Source organism: Nelumbo nucifera, chromosome 3 (genome assembly GCF_055504915.1).
Source record: "Nelumbo nucifera cultivar China Antique chromosome 3, China Antique-T2T, whole genome shotgun sequence".
Lineage (NCBI taxonomy): Eukaryota > Viridiplantae > Streptophyta > Magnoliopsida > Proteales > Nelumbonaceae > Nelumbo > Nelumbo nucifera.
In genome coordinates, this window is record NC_142651.1 from 14,908,073 (window position 1) to 14,930,437 (window position 22,365).

The window sequence follows — 22,365 nt, forward strand, 5'->3', positions numbered from 1 at the left end:
TCAGCCTCCCGAGCTCACTTCAAGCGGATCTCAGATTGGTAGACGAGCGAGTGGATAGCGGAGTTCACCTAAAATAATAGAAAGCAAGTGTAAGTGTCATTGACAGAAGAATAAGAAAGTGAATGAAGGGGCAGGTTACTTACTACCATACAGTAGGAGGCTGGCCTCCCTCCGAACTGACTTGTTGGCATGTCAACCCACTCCGCGACCTCCATAGGAAACACGGCATCCTTGCTCTTAAGGAGCCCGTGCCTCGGAGTCATTATACTCTCCTTTGCTGAAGGGGACCGAGGCTTGGGAACCGAAGTACCTTCGGGCTTGCGAGGTGGGGTACCCTCATCCTGATCCTCGTCCAAGTCAACAACCGGGGGTTGGGGACGTACCTCCTCCCCTGGGAGCTTTGTAGAGGGTGGCTCTGGTGCTGCGACCTCGGGATCGGCAGGAACCAAAGAGGTGGCCTCCTCTCGACGGGACCTCTTTGAAGCCTTTCTCTTTTTCCCCCTTTGAACACTCCTCAAAAGGTTAGCGGCGTCAACACCTGTCATAGCTTCTGCAAGAGAGAAGAAAAAGAGTTAGCTGCGAACTGAAGTAAGTGCAGAAAGGAAAAAGGAGAGGTAATGTGTGTGCCGAGGTGGAGGCCTACCAGGAGGACTCAGCCCAGCTCGTGCAAGCTTCTCCTCGGCCAGAAAATCATCCATCTCAAGGTCGAGGTCCCTCCAAGAGTGGATGACCGCCCTAGTCTCTACATCCAGCCTCACCCCGGGGTCCTTAATGGCCACTCGCCAGTGAGTCGGGAATGGCCATCCTTCAGGGTTCCGAACAAAGAAGTACCTCCTCTTCCAGGCCAATATCTTGTTCGGGTTACCGAACAGGACCTTGAACCCGGAGCAAGGTGAGATATAGTAGCTCTGTCGGGTGTCCCCATGCAGGCAAGAAGAGCTCTTTTTAATGGAAAAATCGAGCTAAAGATGTCTAAAGTAAGAGGTCAGTTATATTCGTGGAAAAGTGAGATCGTACCAACAATGGAACAGATGGCGTTCAGGCGTAGCTGGTCAATGGTGACGTTAAAGAACTTAATGATTTCTACAATGAAGGGGTGGAGCGAAAAGCGTAGCCCAGCTACGAGCTACTCCTCAAAAACTGTGAGTTCATAATGATCGTGAACCCAAGGGTACTGACCCAAAGGAATGCTAAAAACAAGAGTGTTAGGGAGACGGTAACGAGCTATCAAGGACAACAGCCTGTCTGAGGTCATCGTGGAAGGGCCGGAGTTGTCCGGATCCCGACCTCAAGTAGAAGACGAGACCCCCTCTCCGGAGGTCAACCGCTCTACCTGAGGTTTGGGTTCCTCAAGCCGAGATGGCCTGACATCAAGTAAAGGCATTTCTCCTAAAAGGTTTAAAGAGGAGCTCTCTAGCGAAGAGCTGGCCTCAACGACGGGAGCTGAGGACTGCACCTCGGCATCCCCGGCCTCGCCAGAGTCACTAAGTAACCTATCTATGCTAGCACTAGACACTTTGTCCAGGAAAAGGAAAAGGGAACAACTAGTGAAAGAAGACAAACTCACCAAAGAAGACGATAACGACCTCGGACACAGGGAAAGAATGGCAAGCTGAAGACGCGATCTTAGGAGAACTCAATTACACGACTTATGGCAAAGCTAATGGGCCCTTCGGCCCCCTATTTATAGTCCACCACATTCAGTAATCATCGATTGAGATCTGTACGATCGGATGGCTCCCATGAAAACCGGCTGCATGCCGAGGACGAAATCGGTTGAGCGTGCCTTTTGGCGTCTGCAGAATTTATAAACAGTGTGACGTCCGCGCGTGACTGAGACGCGACCTGGGTCACTTTGTGGTTGATTCAGATGATTGAACAGGTCCGACCAGCGGTTCGCCCTTCAAGTCGCCTAGACTTCGTGCCAAACCCACCTGGACTCATCATGAACTCCTCGCACCGGGTCAAGACCCTTGGCACAGGGAGTGGGGGGCAATTGATGAAGGGTGATTTGGTACGACCTAGTAAGAAGGGGACACGTAGATGCAATCTGCTCGAGGGGTGACAACTCAGCCAAACGAACCCGGCCCGGAACATTCAGAGCTCGGGTGTTCAGCCACCTCGGCCCAAAAACCACCTCAGGATATAAACACCTTGACACCCAATCCAATTCGGGACTAAAGAACCGAAGTACCAGTTCATGGCTAAAGAGCCGAAACGCCACGTAATTGACTCGAAAGTCCTCCCCAACGGACCCCAAATTTCTCGGATCACGATGAGACTCATTCTAGCTCCGCCTGAATCAGAGGTAGACGATTAACCTTATCAACACGTTGCTCTCCTTCAAAAATGGAGTAGATCTTATCCGCATAGCCCGAAGATCCCGGAGTTCTTTCGTAAGGCCCACGACTACTCCATTATATAAGGATATAAAACCCCAAGGCAAAGGTAAGCGTGACTATTTTACTCACTAGTATTCAAGCACTCAAGTATTATTCTCGCATCCATAGTATAGTACTGACTTAAGCATCAGAGCAACCTCACCGGGTTAGCTACCCCGGGTTCTCTGATCTACTATTTTGCAAATCAGTCCAACTCGCCGCGCAACTGGAGTTCAGATTGTCTTCCAGCTAGGAGTATCTAGATCGTGCACCATCACTCATCACCCACTGGATTTTGATGAATTTTCAATGGTTACTAGCAGGGACCCGTGCAATGCACAGAAAATTTTGAAAGATTTAAGAATTTTATTTTTCATTTAATGTTGATTTATAAAAAATATTTATTGTTAATTGAATATGAACAAATATTTTTTAATAAATATAGTTTTATTAATAATTCATAGTAATTTTAATAATTTTTATAAAGCTAACATTTATATTAATTCCACTAATAATTAACAATTATATAGAAATGACAATGTGGTGGATTCAGGGCAGGGTTACCCCATCCCTTTCCCTGCCCCATAGTCAAGACACTCTACCCCATCCCCCCTTGTTCCCAGTGTCACGCGAATTCAGGGCAAGGCATCCCACTCCTCATCGAGAATGAAAAATCCTCGAATTTTTCTACCCCATCCCCAGTATTGGGCAAATTCAAATAGAATTATAAATTGGATTATGCTAGGTCGACATGACACGACCCACATGTGGCCCACACAAAATGTGAATCGTGGAGTGCGGGTTCAATTGTTATTTTACGCCTTGGTAGGCATAAGTGTTGCTTTACGCCTTATTTTAACTGGCCCAATAAAAGCGAAAACCGTTTAGGTATCAAGAAAAAAAAAAAACTTTTTTTTTGAGAAAAGATTCCTACAACAATGATCGCATGCAATCCCAATAAGATGTAAATATGTTTTAAATCAAATTGATGTAATGTTTTGTTTTTTTTATTCAAACACCGTCATGTTCTCATTTTATAGATGTTCTTTTTTTGGGGTGTGTGAAAAATTCTTCTTCTCAATGATCTCAGATAAGTTGCCAATGTTGTTGGCGATTAGACAGTCTTAGCCTGCGATTGTCTTCGTAAACATTTGTTCCTGTTACACACTGATATGAATTCATTGAGTCCAGATCTCCTGCCCATAATAATTCAATCCACGTTTACCCACAATATACATACCTCCGTGTATTGAGAACATCTCTCCGTGCATAATACTATATAGGAGGATTTCTCCATGTATGTTGTGATGTTATGTGGGTAGAAGTGAATAGAATTCTTGTGAGTAGGAGATTTGGACTCGAATTCATTGGATGAACCCTCAACCCTTTGAGCTCACATCTCATCACAACAAACCATTATGTCCGTACATTATGTACATCTCACCATGAAGGACCAATGGAGATGTTCATGATGAAAGGCTGCAATGGCTTATTGAGACTGTGTTGTTGGGATTAAATCCAGACTCAAAACCTTTAGCATGACGACATGAATGGGTTAAACACAACACTGCATTTTTTAGTATATAATCCCCCCATCCTCGATGTGGGTAGGGATGTCGGAAAAGATTGTACAAGGAAGATCTGGGATTCTGGAGTGTAATTGGGAATATCTCCCTTATCCTTTATGGCAAAATGTTCCGAATTAAGATCTGTTTCTTACAGAGGGCACCTCACAACAACCTCACAAGCACATCCCACCGTATATTGGGAACATCTTTTGTAAATAATAACACACAAACATGATAGATGTTTCCAATACATGATGGGATGTGCCTTTAAGGTCGGTGTGATGTTATTTGTAAGGAGCAGATCCAATCTCAAATGTTCCCAATATGTGGTTGTAATGGTTTGTTGGGACCATATCCACACCCTAACACTTTAGCATACATGAAAGCATTCAACACAAAATTGGTTATTTCCACTCTTCATTTCTTGTACTTAGAGTTTATGGTAGCATGGTTTTCTCACCATTTCGTATTCAAAGCATACTTGGGGGGTGATCAACAATGTCAATAAACATCCTTTAAATTAAATGCACCCAATGGTCTAGTCTAAAAAAAGTTCTTTTTCGCACTTATTTTAAAATATTGTTACTTAAAATTATTTTCCATGGGAGAAAAAACAAAGTTTTAGAACCAAGTTTTTCTAACATTTTCCCAAACCCACTTAACCTACCATAACCCATCACAAGTTGTTTCAAATTTTAACTAAAAATAAATAAATGGTTCTGCCTTACCTAAGTGGACTGATAAGGTTTCAATGCATAAAATTTTGATATTTCATTGTTAGATGAAATAAATTTTTTCAACATCGAAACATTTTATTAAAATGCTAATTATTAATTGTTTATCATATGTAATATGTAATGTATGGTAATATATGTAATTATATTTCTTTTACTTGCACCCTATCATAACATAAACTCCTCTGATTAGTAATACTTTTCCAATAACGATATCAAGAAATTATAAAAAAAAAAATATTTGTATACCTAGTTACCTACTTTATCTTTAAATATTTCATAAATTTTGACTAAAATTTTTAGTTACATAATTGAAATTTCAATGAAATTCCAACTTTCATTCAATTTTCATTGGCATATGAAAACTAGTGAAGACAATTTTGTTCACCGTAAGAAGGGAAAGGTTGAGAAACCTATACAAACCAAACACAGCCTAAATGAAATTGAAACTCACAAAATTAAAAACCTTGGTCAACCCAAAATTTTCAAGGCTTAAGTTTGAGAACTTGCAATCCTGACCCTAAATTGAGCATACTAGAGTTGCGTCTTCTGTTAAGATGCTACAACCATTCATACAGATTGAAGAAGGATGACATTTTACATGGGATATTCTTGGAGGAGGATGTTGGCTTCATAGCAATTAATCAAAATATCAAGGTAATTGCAACTCTGTTGTGTTCATTTAATTTAATATGGACAGCATGCACTTAATTAATAGCTCTCATGAGGGGCACCCTCCTAGTCCTAGCAAGTAGCAACATTAATCTTCAAATTATTGCTTAGGCCTTCCTACCAAAGTCCTATAGGCTCTGAGTACAAAGACTACAACAGTCTTCATTCAAAAATAAAGTTGCATAGGTTAGGTTCGAGTGTTCCATGACTTGAAAAGACAATTGAGACAGCAAAGTTTACAATTTGGTAGGGATGACATCTACCTAAACTTAAAGAGTATGTTTTGAGATATGGCCAACATAAAATGATAAAAATGATGCCATGGGCAGAAAAGAAAGAAAGAAAGATGGAAAGCTCCCCTTACAAGGAAATGACTAGACTAGACTAGACTGCACTGGACTACACCAAAGTCTTTTTTATTTGGCCTCAAAGCCAAACCCCTTTTAGGTAGCACACATAATCATCTATTTCTTCAAACTTATAAAATTGACAGAATTCTTTTCTGGCTGAAATATTTTATTTATAATTCTCCTTTTACAATGAAATTTAATCCTTGTTTCTGTAAAACAATGTTCTCATTGTGAAGGGGACAGAAATATAGCTGGAGCATCTTGTTATTTTGAAGAAGAAAAGAATTTAGTTTATTCAAATTTTCAAATTAAAATTGCCATGAATGATTATCCTTAATAATTATTGATCTATCATCCTTGTGCAGATCCAATTTGGGATCTTCAGTCGCAAAAGTCTAGATATATAGCCTCATCTGGTGTTAGTTATTACAAAGAGCAACTTCTAAATGGTTGTGCCCTCCCTATCCGTCAGTTCTCCTTCAATTCACACTCTCTAGTTATAGTTGAGTTACAAACACCTGCTCAGTTTCTACAGGATTGTACTTATTATTTTATACACACAATGTTTGTATTGTAGAAGAACAACAATGACATGCCATTAACGCCACAGAAGCTAAAATCTGGACAGTCATCAGAGGCCTAAGGAAACTCATTTTGCTGTGAATCAGTAACGCCATGCAAAAGACAATCTATTAAAAGCTAAAGGGAGCCACCGGAAACATTAGATGGAATGAACAGGCACTGTTGGATCATATTAAGTATCTTTTTACCTTTTTTTAATAATATAAACTTACTGTATGTAAATAGGAAGGATGCTAGCACCACCCATACTATAGCAATAAGGGCAAATGTGAATAGGACTCAGTTTTTTGTCTCTCAACCTCTCCCTCAAAGATCTCACTCTTACTTTTGTAACAGAGGTCTCCTTTTGTATCCTTTTTACTGGATCCTTTTGCATAAAAAAAAAAAAAAAAATTATAAACTTCTAAATGGTTGGAAAAGTATAGACTTGTATTCTTCCATCCATCTCTTCTATTGATGGAGAGAATGATAAGTAGTTTACCACCTTCCTTGGAAAAGTATAGACTTGTACTAGTTTACTAGTAGAGTACTGTTTGTCATCGATGCATTTCTTGGAATCTTGGTTGTAGCATTTGTACGTGTGCAAGCATTGTGTTTGTGTGGAGGGGCACTAAAATATAAATACCTTTCTTTCTTTTAATAATGGAAGAAAGGCAAGCGTGCATAATTCTCTCAATCACTGCTTGGCCATGTCACTACTAGTGAATCTACCACTAAGCAACAATTAAATCAACCAAACAATTAACTTCACGTAAAACATGTTTAATTCTAATGATCTTTCCACTTCTTTCAATTAATTATCTTCCTCGTGTCTTAGATAATCATCTCAATATATATATATATATATACTTCATGTGGTGCATCCTTTGAGGTTCGAGGCTTCAAGCCTTCAACAATTATTTTAAGATCTCCTTCCATGATGCTATCATCTTATGCTCAATGTTAAATTAAAGCCATTCTAATAGCATTTTTGGATGTTAATCCTTCTGCCCTTTAGAATTTCACATTTACCTAGCTTATTACTCCTTGAGCCTAGAATTCTGCCAAAGTGGTCTCTTGGCTCTTGCTACCCAACCAGTCATGTTCGTCCCGTTCCAATGGATTTGATCGATGCATCAAAATTTATCTTCAGTTGTCTTTCATCCAGAGGACACCATTTAACACGATGAACTTCTCTTCAACCTGCAACTTGATGAAAAATGTTAGATTGATAAGGAACTTTGGTCCATTGTCGCATGATTGATCACAGTTGAAGGGCAAGGACTATGATTGTTGTAAATTAGATTATTTCTTTATTTCCATACGTTCCAAAGGCTCAGTAACAAATATGTAGAGTGCACAACCTTGTATTTAGTATGTATTTGTACTGTATATATTTGTATTTGTACTCCTTCCAAATTGAGCTAAAAGATCATAATTAGGAGTGAGTATTATTCGGTTAAAACCAAAAAATTGAATCGAAAATCTCGGTTTTGATTTTTTTTGGTTTTTTGTTATTTTGGTTTGATTTTTCAGTTTCATAAAATTTCAGTTTCAGTATCAATTTTCAGGTTTTGAAATTCGTTTAACTGAAAAAACCAAATTAGCCAAACTTTATTTATTTATATATATATATATATATATATATATATATATATATTAACATATAATACATATATAATATGTATAAAATATATTATATTGCATTATATTATGTATTAAAATATATATTATATATTAAAATATATATAGTATTGAAATTCGATTTTAACCAAAAATTTCAGTTTTTCAGTATTTTAGTTTCAATTCGGTTTTTCATTTAAAATTTGAATTTATTCAGTTCGATTTTTTACTGAATAAATCGTTTGCTCACCCCTAGTCATAACTGTATTTCTAATGACACCAATTCTCAAAATCTACTTGTTGAATCTTTCACTTAGGTCTGGGCAGTAACCCATTTGATCCGCAAGTATTTATTTAAACTTGTCTAGCTACCCCGCATTGTATGTATAAACCATAAATGTTGTACTGATTCTGTAGATTCTATGCATAATGGCATTCCGGGTTGATGCCCCATCCTTGGTTTCTCGGTGTAGATTTAGTTGGAGTTTTATTCATGTAAAAATTTTAATTAATTTTAGGCTAAATGTTAACCTTGTGATTAGCCTTTTCAACCTTTCTCTTCATCATGACATGAAAAGCTTGATTTCTTTTTTTTCTTTTTTGAAGGTTTCAATCATGTTTCCTTCATTCAAGAGATTGATACAAAGAGATGTCAACAAGGCCAAGTAAATATCAGAGATATATTTTCAATAAGAACAAAACAAAGAAATGGATTTAGGAGAATCAAAAGAAATTCTACAACCAAAGTAAGATGACTTAACATCACCAACAAAACTGGATAAGTACATCTCCGAACCACCATAATTGACGAACAAACTAACAAGAGGGATTACCAACTAAAACGAAAAGTGACGTAAGAGGTTACATAGCCACAAGCCATGAACCGTAACTTCCAAACACTCCAAAAAAAAACCGCAAAAGACGGCGTCATCTGTAACTACCACCCAGTACACCGAAGAACTACCGACTATGAACTGCCATCCAAAGAACACCAGAAAACTGTAACGTCCATCCACAACGTTGGAGAATTATAACTGCCATCCGAAATGCCGAAGATCTGAAACTAACAACCAGGATGTCGGAGCACTATCATAGCCATCTAGGACACCGAAGATTTGAAACTGCTTTCCAAAACGCTAGAGACGGCAAAACAAGGGGCAAATCCACCGGTGATTTTTGCAGAAAGGAGACTAAAACTGGAACCTCTTATCAAAAAGCCCGCAAAAAAAAATCAACCAAAGAAAAACAAAGAAAAGGGGAGAAACAGAGAGAGAAGGGGGTTGACTCTCGAGAGATCTCAAGAGAAACAGAGATCGAGAGAGAGAGAGAGAGAGGGGAAAAACACAGACGAGGGGATTTTCATGCATGAAGTTGATTTCAATGTGAATTTTCCATTTTTGGTATAAGGCCCATATAATTTTGTCCTCTTGATGATTATCTAGAATGTAAGTATTAATAATAAATTGGATTGCTTCAATTGATAATAAATTCCTAATGTTTCCCAGATTCCAAGTTTCCCCCTGCTAAGTAATCATATGCTTAGGCTCAATTTGGAAGGAGTAAAAATATAAATTTGTAGAATGTAAAACTTTATATTTTATATGTATTTGTACTGTACATATTTATATTTGTATTCTTTCCAAACGGAACGTTAAGTTTTAAATTTAAGTCCACATGGTCCTAACTGTTGAGGTATCAGATTTAGAATTGGACCCACATCAGCCCAATTGGCAATTCAAAACCTAATCTTCTCCCCATTTCCATTCCTCCACTTGATCAGTTCATTTGATAACAAATAACAACACTTGTGATGTAGCAAATTGAAAAGTGAGCATACAGTTAATTAGTTCTAAACTGTCACATTTTAATGTAATGAAATATCTTAATAAAAGTTTAACATATTTGAAATACATATGACCCCTTTTTGGTAAATTGAAGAGATTCATTAACAAACTAAAAGGGAACGCAATTTACAACAGAACCAACCCAACCCAGCTTGCATAGAAACCAGTAACACAACAGTTCCATGTATGCCGTTTCTATTTTTCTGTTTTTTTTGGTTTTCACTTTTTTTTGGTGGTGGTGTTATATATCTATCTATCTATCTCGGAACAGCCAGCCACTAGGGCCGCCACTACTAACAAGCATCAATATTTCTGACCCAGGTCTCAACTCTGTTAAATTGCTAAGTGGAATTCTAACCTAGTCTGATTGAGTTAACCGAGTCCTACGGAGCCATGCAATCCTTGATTTGTTAATGCAATGCATGATATTAATTTGAAGAAGTTGGGAGCTTGAAAATTGAAATTCTCAGAAAGATGAAATATTGGATGCTTTTTCCCTGTAAATATTGATATTTTTTGTTTTTTATTTATTATTTACTAGTATATTAATTTGTCATATTTACAGTGATATTATTTATTTATAGAAAACCAATAAACGGCCATTGATTGCTTGTTTTAATGGATTGGGAAATCAAGACTTGTAGGAATGACTCGCCGCTAGCTCAGCCGAGTCAACTTTTTATTAGGACCGACAGAGTGAAGTAAAATATTGTGGTTTTCGCTACATCCAAATTCCAAATGGATAAATGATTAAATGTAAATTGATAAGATCTGAAGTTAGTCTTGATGGTGGAAGTGGAACCCACAACCCACTTGATGGTGGATCCTGATCTTATGGGTGATGGATCCCTAGCTAGACCAACTTCTTACCTCAAATCTAGACGTTTTTGCCATGGTGCCACTACGGAATAATACCTTTAATTACTATTTAATTTTTGAAAGTCAGCTTAAATCTCTATTCCTAATCACGCGGGTGATTGAACAATACCTCGTAATCATCCTAAACTTATTGACCACGCTTGCCTATTTTGGAAGCTTATGAGGTTTTAGAACATTGCATTCAGGACTTCTAATCCTAGTTATCTCTTGTCTTAATTGCTTTCACACCTCACATTTAATATAATATTCGGAGAATTATGTTGGAAGTTTGACAGTCCGACACCTACCTACCATTCCCAATCAATCACAGTCCCATGGACACTAGGATTTGATTGATATTTGACAAATTCATTGTAGCCTCTGGAAATTACCAATTTTTCCTTTGCTTGATTAATTGTTGAATTAGACGGCATCTCTAATTGTTTAGCTAATTACAAATTCTCAAACTACTTTTTCTACTTTTTAAACATCAAATTTCACTTCACATAGCCCAAAAATTCTACGTTTTCAAAGTTCCTTTGTATTGAAGGCCAAATCAAAGGACAAACAGGATGAGGATGAGAAGAATCCTGAGCTAGAGTTATCTCTTAAAAGAGATAAGCCAGTATCCATTTTTATAACCCATATTTATCTGGGTTGCTTTTCTTTCTTGGCTTTTCCTGGATGGGCGGAACATAATTCATAATTTCGTATGGATCATGGTCAATGCTGCAACTAGCACAACTTTTATGCAATAATGGAGGTTTTCTATGGGTAATGGTGGTATGTATTGCCTACAAACCAGGTGTGGAAGGGGGGGGGGGGGGTCAAATTGGACCAAATTGGGCTGGTTGACAGGGCATAAGGAGGCTGTGTACTAATCTAGTGGGTTGGGCGCCTTTAATCTCTACCGGCTCCCTTTATCATATACAGGTCTCGAAGGGAAAGAACCAGATTCCATGAATGAATCCATGGGCCCCACGCCACTCATAACCCAAAAACCACCGTTTTCCCTCTGACATAGAGATAATACTAGAAAATTTGAATGGATGAGCACTCGCCTAATGCATTTATGCCCTTTATGCATACATGTAAGATAAGGTTAAAGACTGAAGAAACAACTCTATACACTCTTCCAAAAGACGGTGGATAATTTCCATTCAGCCTTTTGTGATGTGCTCTGTTATTTCCCTATTATTATTATTATTAAATCGGGTTGATCCGGGAAAACAACGCATCTTTAGTTAATTGAACTCGGAAGTTCCACAAAAGACCAGACCCGAAAATGACGGGTAGAAGGTGGGGTCGAGAAATTGTGGGATAAAAGTCATATGACCAGATCCACTGTTCCACCGGACACGGGGTCCCCGTCAGCTTGTTCATCCAAATATGCAATTTAGACCATGTCATGGATAAACATGGATGGAACAATGAGAGTGTTGGGCTGCAACTTTATGGGGATGGGCCCTGCCCATTACAGAGGCTGGAGTGGATTTCACCTTCCACGACGCTCCGTCGTTTGCTGTGGAAGGTAATTAAGGTAAGAATAGTATAAAAATAGAAGAGGCAAGCAGGGCCGACATGAGTCCATATCGTTGTTTCAGACATAATAAAAGTGTGGAATGGGCCTACATCTTCGTCAACGACAGCCCACCATGCTCCCCTAAAATGGGTGGTCCACCCAAAGGGTACATCTGTTACCGTCCAGCTGGCGTGGACCATCCCAATGAGCAGTGGCATAAATGCCGGTCGGAAATCGGAATTAAATTTCAAACCAAAAGTGGTTCTTCTTTATACTTGGCTGCTTTTTCGAATTCAATTTCCTTTTGTCAATTCAGACATAAAAGCAAAAAAGCAAGAGCATGTAGGGAGTCGGTTATCAGAAGTTGTTCCTTGAACGAAATAATTAAAATGAAGAGAAACAACAATAATTACAGAGATAGATGCATGGTAATGAGTAGGGGCTTTATATTTTTAGGGTGCGAGAATCCTAAATTCCCAGGCAGAATTATGTGTGGGAAATGAAGATGGTGATGGCCCCCCAGTTTTCTGCTTGCTTCAAATTCAATTATCTCTGCTCAGGATTCCGGCCAGTTTCTGGGTCACTTTCTTTTATTCATTTCCAGTCGTAATGAAGAGTGGAGAGTAGTGATTTTTTCACATGTATTGTTTAATGTCGTTTTCTGGAATTAAGAGGTTTTAGACGTGCCAGCATTACCATATAGTTGGCGCCAAACAAGTCAATTCTCACTCTGAATTATTGGAAACCTGGGTTTTCTTTCTTTTTAGTTTCTGTAAATTTTAGATAAGGTCACTGAAATCATAATTCTAAGGATTTATTTATTTTTTCATCTTATCTATTTTCTTGGTAAATCCTCATTCCTTTTACTATGGCCTGCTGGTGTTTAGAAAAATTTCCCTTGTAATTTGTATTGTTATCCTCTTAATTCTTGTGTTTGAAAAACTGCATCCTCAATTACTTTTTCTTCCCTTATGGCTGTAGTCTTCATATTTATATATAATAATTAATGGAGTTACAATTTAAATTCTTAAGGTTATTTCAAGGATAATATAGTTAGTTATATGCATATTTTTGACAAAAAAAATAAACATTGTTAATTTGTTCTCAAATTTATTTTACATTTCCTATAATATTTTATGTTAAACTTTATGCACAAAACTGGATGCCTTAGATATTACCTAGAAGTAGCAGGATTTGTCTTTTGATATCTGAGCTTTTTTTTTTTTAATAAAAAAATTGTATTCAAATAGCCATTTTTAGTAAACTATTAACATTTTTTTTCAAAATAAAACTTAGACTTCCAAGTATATTTGTAAGGCAAAAAAATAAACCCTTTTCTTATGGATCTAATTTGAATTGAACTACAACATTTCCAGTGATTGCATGACTTCTTCAAGGATCAAAGTTTTCCTATGTACATACTACATAGGCTAATTTTCAAAACCAAACTTTTCTTAATAGGTAATGATTCAAATGGGAGTATAGAGTATTATATTTGCAATGAAAATCACACACACACATAATAGATCAAAAGGCAAAAATATGAATGAAGCAAATAAACCTTTTAGATCACCAGCCAATTGTAGAACACTTCTGGGTGAACCACACAACATCCCCTGGTTTAAACCTTCCTTATCTCTTTGTATATTATATAACTATTTGAAATTGTTTGAACTTATGTTTCAATTCTTTCTCCACAATAAAAGGGGCAAATATATAGCTAAAATTTCCTTAATTCCTGATTTTAGATAGTTCACAAATAAGCTATGATCTGCTAATCAATGCAGTTATTGGTTATTATTTGTCAATTCAATTTAGACTCAGATCAGATTTGAAAACTATTAATGATTAATTAATTAAACTAGAAAATATCAGAATATCTTATATTACTAATGGAATGCACTTGAAATAGTATTGGTATATTATATATCACCGACAAAATAATTTAAAAATAACTTCTATAAGATTTGAACCTCTGAACCATTGGTAAAACTGTAAAAGTACAACGTTTATCCCAACATTATTAATAAATATAAGCTAGTTCTGTATATAAAAATATACATGTATTTTTTTGTTGTCAAATTCAAATTTGATCAGATTGAGATGAATCCATATCTGATCCATCTACAAATGGCGGGATCAATTTTGGATAACCTTAATCAGATCATCAGATATCATATTAAAATTCAGATAAATGTATGCCATTTGCAGCCCTAGTTTAGTTTTTGGTTTTCAAAACATTGTGGGTTATGTCAAGAAGAATAATTGAACCACTTTTGGATTTATCTTCTGTCTAGAATATTCTTTTATTTATCGAAAACATAAAATGAACAAAATAATATGTACAATTTGGTAAGGACTTATTCCATCTTGTAAATAAAGCCCCGCAAGAAGATTTATTTATTAGGTGAAATATCAAAAATTGCAATTGACCTTTTCTCCCATGAAAACAAACTTAAAAAGTCAAAAATTCAAAACGAATTTATATTTGGAATTTAGTATGTGACATACAGGGGCGGAGCCAAATATATTGGTGGGCCCTTGTTCCCCCAAATTTTTTGTTAGATTAATATTTATATATAATTATTAAGTAGAGGTAAGGTAAAAAATGTAATAAAGTGGGTCCTCTGCCCCCCAAAATTTAAACTAAAATGTTGAAGGATCATTCTTTAATGCTACTCCACTTCTCAAAATTAAAAATTTTGTGTATTTTTTCTTTAAAAAAAAATCTATAATAGACCCAAACCTTCTCACCCCATTTCCCTATACAGCCTATCTCTTCTACTCCCACCTCATTTTCTTATTTAACTTGCCCCCTCCCCCCAAACCAAATAAACCAAATTTTTAAAAATCAAACTTATAACATATAAAATGAACCAAAATCGAATTATTAAAAAATTGAAAAAGCTGAAACCAAATTTTATTAATATTATACTAATACATATATTAATATATTTATGTATATGTTAATGTATATTATATACATATTATAATATATTATGTTTTACATATTAATAATACATATTATATTATGTATATAATAAATTTTGATTAATTTGGTTTTTAGGTTAACCAAATATCTAATCTTGAAAACTGAATCCGAAATTGAAATTTTTTAAACCGAATTAATCAAACCAAAAACATCAAATCAAATAAACCCTTACTTTTCATTGCTTTGCTTTAGCAATGCATGGATCCATTTGTTTGCAATTTAACAGAAGACATGGCTTTGAATTATTTTTTTTTTTAAGAGCATAATAATAGAACAAGATTCATCTAACTGAACTAAAATAGTCAGGATTAAGGCTCTGTTAACTCAACAAAGGATTGAAGCTTTTAAATGCTGGCATTTTTTGTCCTTAAAACTTTCACTTCACGTGGATTTATCAGTATCATCTCTCTGCATCGTCCAAGCAGAAGCAGAAGGGGAACACAAAAAACCCCTCGAATCTAATACATTGGAATCAATAATTAAACCGATTTCGTTTTTATTATTATTTTTTTAAGACAATGGGACGTGGCTTTAAAACATTCCAAACATTATTCGTCAGCAGCAACCCTAGCTTGTACGTTGTATCTTTCTCTTGTGTTCTGTGCACGAGAAGCTTACAAAATGAATGCATGTCGTGCTTTTGCATATCCACAAAGCTTCCAAATGTACCCCAAAAAGCTACACCCAAACTCTGTTTTGTCCCTTGTCCCGACGACCTCTTTCTAATTGTAATTTATGGACTAGTTTACTGTTTACCATTAACCACACTGCTTGAAGCCGGTTCAAACTTGACGCCACTCTTCCTCCGAGTTTGGATCGAACACTCTTTGTAACGTGCCTGTAAAGCTGTTGGCTGTTGGCTGTTGGTGTTGGATGGAAAAAGCCCATTTACTGTTTTTTCACCAAACCATTTTTGGGGATGCCTTTGGCTTCTAAAACGCAATAAGCGCTAATGTTAGGTCCCGCCAAACATAGCCTAACTTTCTTTTCCGCTATGTCAGTAAACCGAATCTTACCTTGCTGCAATCAAGCTTCATTGTAAATCAGTTACTGTTTACGTTTCACCGCCATTAATGCCTTCAAGGCCAAATAACATTAACCGATCCAGCAGATGAAGGCCAGTACTGCATCAAGGAGCACTGGAATGAGATTGAGAAATACAAATGTCACAGTGCAGGGTTGAAGACAGGTCATCTTATCGGTCACCAAATCACTATGAGTTGATGATCATTGATATTGGGTTACCTCTTCAACTGTATAAACTATCTAAATCAAATTTCCATTTGTCGTTGCATCATATCCCTTGATGTCCTGTGTGATTATAATCACCAATAATCTACAATTGCTCTCTCCACTCTCCTCCGTCGTCATCATCATCATCAAACTTTTACCTCAATTACATAAATTTCGTTTTGCCGCTCGATCTATTTAATGACGTATCCATTGTTGAACTATGAACATTTAAATCATTTCTTACTATTCCGACCCATATCTTTTCTGGTCTGCCCCTAGTCCTTTTAGCCCCTTCAGCAGTTGAACTCTAATCAATACCTTGTACTAAGTCTCAACTAATTATATTAGAAACTTCGAAATCATGAACCGATTAAATCACGAGTCCGGCGGGAAGAAGAAGATGTAAGGAAACTGTAACGACGAGTGCCAATGATTGGCTTGTTTCTCATTCAATTGCAAGTCGATAACTGCTCAACGACGGGTTTCGAAAACCCAAGTTCATAATTACACATAGCTGTCTCTTCAGAAATCAGCGTGATCTCTCGCTGCCGAAGTTTAAACACGTCGCAACTTAATCTCTGCAAATAGCAATTACAGGGAGTACACCTACCTCTACACTCTTAATTGATCTGTCATAATTTTGTTCATTGCTATACCACCTGTCTTTGTAATACTTAGCTACTATTACGATTCTGTTACTAGTTCTAATAGTTTACTATTTGGTTTCATTCCACTTAGATCTCAACGAATCTTGGCCTTATAATTTGTTTCTCTAGTTTCTTTCTTGAGGATAATTAATTAACATCTTCAATAGACTTAGGATTTATATCCCTTTTAGTTTTTCGATCCTTTCTCTTTTGTCTGTTTTCTTCCTCTTCCTTTTCTTCTGCATCTTCTGAACTTCAGCTTTTCTTCCTTCTCCCTCTCTCTCTCTCTAATCCTTCCTCCCTTTCCTGCGGTACCTCCTTCCCCAATGGACAATTTGGAAGCGCTCAATGAAGCACTCCAACAAATGCTTTAGGGCAATGGAAACGTTGGAGTAGACGTGGTGAACATCCAACATCTCATCCCTCCAGGCATCGGAGAAAACTGGCAGCTTTCTCTCATTTGCCGTCTTTTTCCCCATTTGACTAACCAATTTGATGATATCATTCAAGGTCTATATGAGCTCTGGAATATGGATTCCAGCAGCCTACTCCTAGCACCGTTTAATAGAGGTCACTTCCAATTGAACTTCAGATAAACTAAGGATTTCGATACAGTTAGAACAAATGGTCCTTAGACTCTTAATGAACAATGGATTCTCATGCAACCCTGGGTCCCTGGTCGACCCCAATACGCTTGGAACATTCATGAAATAGAAGTCTGGGTTCAAATTTATGACCTTCCTTTCGAAACCCTACCTGTTGAAGTTGGAAAACCCCTTTTCGAACGTATTGGTCCTACCCGTCTACTCTCAGTTGTTCACAACTATATTCGAGCAAAAGTTACAATTTCTATTAACCGTCCTCTCCAAACTGGGTCCTTCGTAAGTATCCATAATTGGATCACTTACAGGTATGAGGATCTTCCTACAACCTGTTATGTCTGCGGAAGAGTTGGTCATTTATTTCGCCCATCCAGGACCTTGGCTGAGAGCCGAGCAAACGTTACGGCACTCATGGCGCCAACACATCTTCAGTAACTTCGTTAATCTCAATCCTCCTATGCCCCCCACCCAGCTGAAAACCCTCAGGAAGAAGCAAACGCTTCCCCATCAAATCAGTCAACCCACTACAATGAAAACTCACCACCTATTCCCCCAGTTTCCATAAACCAGGCACCCCCCTCAAGTTCTACCCTCCCTCTTCTCTGCGTTTCAGAAGAAACTTTTCAATTAGCAACCTCTACTTAGGAGATTGTGAACCGCCTTTTCAAAGATGAACCTGGTCCTTCTTCTTCGAGAGGTAAAAGACCTCGTATTTACTTTCTGGCAACCTACTCCTGATTTACCCACTTATGATCGACCTGAACCATCAGGTACAGCAGAGCAGAGCAGAAGAAAATTATTTCTACTAACCAAATGATTTTATCTGACACGACCACTGATTCAGAGAACCTTATATACTTATGGGGGATTTCAATGAGGTTGCCTCTATAAATTCTTTAGAACCCTCAACATCTTATAATTCCTCGAGATTAGCATCCATGCAATATAGAAACCTCATTCTTGACCACAACTTACTAGAGTTAAACATACAAGAAGGAGGTATTTCCTAGACAAACAAAAGATATAGGACACATTCAAAGAACCTTGGAAAGAGCAATCATATCTCCAGACCGGTTACCTATATTTCCTCATGCCACCCTCTCCCTAGGCTCCAAATGGGGTTCATATCATCACCCTCTCCTACTAAATGGGTTCATGCCACATTCTTCGAAATGTGGATGTCAGAATCTTCTTGCAAACAAATTATTACAGACAATTAGCATACATCTATCAAAATTAGACATCCTGAAAAAAAATTCAACAAATTATTAAAGACATGCAGCCTATCGTATTACAAAAAAATTAGACATCCTGAAAAAACTCTTAACCAATTGGAGAAAATCAAAATTCATCGATCCAAAAATCAAAATTCAAAAATTAGAAATCAAATTTTTCTTATGGAGCAATCAGGAGTCACAGATCGAGAGAATCTATAAGGAGTTAAATCAGGCAACCAACCAGCTGGAAAGCTATTGGAGACAAATCTTTCGACAAACATGATTGCGATTGGGAGACAAGAATACAAATTTTTTCCATAAGAGTACTCTCTTTAGAAGGAAAAGGAATCAGAGATGATCAAAATGAATGGAAAACGGAGCATGTTGATATCACTAGAATTTTTCTTAATTATTTCTCGGATCTTTACTCCTCCCAACCCAATGACTAATTAGAAGATTTATGTAATTTATTTACTCCAATAATTTCGAAGGAAGAAAATAACATGCTCATAGCTATTCCTTGGGTTAAGGAAATTAAAACAACACTTTTTAGTATTGGGAGTCTAAAATCCCCAGGTCCTGATGGTATGCCTACCATTCTTTTTAAGGAATATTGGGACTTGATGGGACCGGACCTAGTTCTGTTAGTACAAGAATTTTTTCAAAACAAAAGGATGCTTAAAAGACTAAACCACATTTTTATTTGTCTTATTCCGAAAAAAGTGGATTGTTCCAAAGTACACGACCATAGACCTATCAGTCTTTGCAACGTAGCATACAAAATAATTGCTAAAGTTATAGCTGGTAGGCTCAGGAAAGTCTTAGATAAGTGTGTCTCCCCTAATCAAACTGCTTTTATTCCTGAGAAACAAATGTTTGACAATTCAGTCATAACCCATGAGATGTTTCACTTCCTTAAACACAAAAGATGAGAAACATGCTACTTAGGAATAAAATTAGACATGTCAAAAGCCTATGATAGGTTAGAATGGCCTTTCCTCCTTCAAATCCTGTCTCTTTTGGGTTTCACTCCTGACTTCTATCAACTAATTAATGAGTGTATCTCAATCGTGTCCTACTCAATCCTTATTAATGGTGCTTCTGAAGGCCATTTTCATCCTTCTCGGGGTTTAAGACAAGGGGATCCCTTATCCCCATACCTTTTTATCCTAGCAATGGAAGGTCTGTCAAGACTCCTGCACCGAGCCGAACAAGAAGGAAGAATCCAAGGTATCCCCATTTCCCAATCTACTCCAAAAATTTCTCATATTTTCTTTGTAGATGATATTATGATTTTCATTAGAGCAGACAGAGCAGAAATAGATAATCTCATTCAAATCATCAACAAATTTCAATCCCTCTCAGGCCAATTAATCAACATAGAAAAATCTGGAATCTATTGCAGTAAAAACATTCATCCTAGGCTACAAAGATTAATATCCAGACAGCTTAAAATAAAGCCTCTTCACAAAGATTCCAAGTATCTAGGACTACCCATTTTCTGGAACAGAAATAAACATTCCAAATTAACTTTTGTCCTAGATAATTTAAAATCAAAATTAAACTCCTGAAGGGCCTCTGCTATAAGTCAGGCAGGTAAATAAGTCCTAATACAATCTATCCTACAAGCCATCCCAGTTCATGCCATGGCTCTAGTAAAATTCCCTCAAAAAACCATATAGATCAAATGGGAAAAATTATAAAAAATTTCTGGTGGGGAACCTCTCAGTCTAAACCTCACCCTTACCGATGGTGCCACTGGGACAACTTAATGTTACCTAAAACCCAGGGAGGTTTAGGATTCAGGAATCTCCAATTAACCGATAAATCTCTCCTTATGAAAATAGCTTGGAGATTTTTAAATGAACAAAATAAATTATGGGCTCAACTTTGAAGATCAAAATACCTGAAATATCCAAATCTGTTCCCCTACTCCATTACTGATACAAGCTCTTTCTTCTGGAAATCAATAGCTCCAAGTCTAATGGAACTCTCGTCAGAATGTGGAGCCATAGTGAAAGAAAATTCTAACTTTCCAATTACTCAAAGATCTTGGATACAAAACCAAAACCTCTTTTCTTGGATAACTTTGTCGATAGCTCCTCAACTTAGAAATATCAATATTAATCAGCTTATCCACCAAGGTCATTGGAATCGAGACCCTATTCAACTTCTCTTTGACTCTGAAGAAACGTTAAAAATCACAAGTACACCAATTTTCCCAAAGTTTTACTCTAATAATTGGATTTGGACTGACCATAGTTCAGGTAAATTCAATGTAAAGGAAGACTATAAAAAAGCTCTCAGTGTTTTAAATAACCAGATGGACCCCAACTTGGCCTTGTGTTTTAAAAAACTTTGGAAAGTAAAGACAGTTCCGCGTTTTCAACTTTTCTTCTGGCGAATCTTAAATACCTTCATTCCTGTTAAAGACAAAATATTCTAGGATAACCGGCAAAAAATTTGCTCTCTGTGTAATACACAAATCGAAGACATAAATCATTTGTTTATGAATTGCACTTTCATGCAAACAGTCTTATTTGCAAATCCTTTGAATATTCAATTCCATCTTCTTTTTCAAGAATCATGGAATACTTGCCTAAAAACCTTGTATACCCAAATTCAAAATGACTCACAATTCATGAACACCCTCAGCTGGATAACTACAGTTTGCTATTACATGTGGTATACTCGCAATGAAAAGATCTTTAACAAAAGATCCATTTCTCCTACAAATCTCCTTCTCAAGATATATATTTTTTAGATAAGATCTCCTTGAATATATCTTCTTCCGTAGATATTATTATCTTTACTGGTGCTGGTTAAAATATCATATACTTTATATTCTTATAGTGATGTTTTTGTATCAAAAAATTTATCCTATGTCAGAATAATAGGAGGAAGAATAAACGGTCTCACATCTGTGTTACAAGCTGAGTTATATGCTATCTTGCAGGCACTTTCAGAAATCTCTCATTGGGGAGTCAATGATGTTTCAGACGCTCAACAAGTCATCAATGCAATCAATCAGAAGACGCCCATAGCCTGGTCTTGCCATTGGCTTTTGTTGAGGATGAGTTCTCTAATTTTTTTATTAGACATGTTAATATAAGTTATGTAAATAGAAAATATAACTTTCCAGCCCACAAGGTATCCCAGATAGCAAAAAACCATTGTCAATCTTCTTTCTATCTAACAGATTTCCAGGAAGGGATACCTAAAGTGGAAGACTTTGTTTCTTTTGCTTTTGTTTAATATAATGAATCTTTCAAAAAAAGGGGGTCATCCCCCTGCCTTTGGTTGAGAGTTGAGACTGTCAAGTTTTTTCTCTTTCTATTAAGGCTATGTTTGGTTTGAAGGAAAAAATAGGGAAAGGAAGAAAAATATAGAGAAACCTTTACAAATCTTGTATAGATTTTCTTACCTTTCTCTACTATTTCCTTCAAACCAAACATAGCCTAACATCCCTATAGTTTTTCGGTTCCTATCTCCCTCCCTCCATCACTCTTCATCCTTTATTAGCTTCTACCCAACCTCAATTCAACTCAAAACAGTTTATTC

General features: G+C 36.8%; 1 long non-coding RNA gene across 1 annotated transcript; it reads left to right on the forward strand.

The window, feature by feature from the left end:
• Positions 1-16,066: 16,066 nt before the first annotated feature.
• Positions 16,067-22,111, forward strand: LOC148800969 (uncharacterized). The gene is made up of 2 exons (XR_016083490.1): positions 16,067-20,034; positions 21,761-22,111. It is a non-coding gene; the product is annotated as an uncharacterized LOC148800969 (long non-coding RNA).
• Positions 22,112-22,365: the final 254 nt, after the last annotated feature.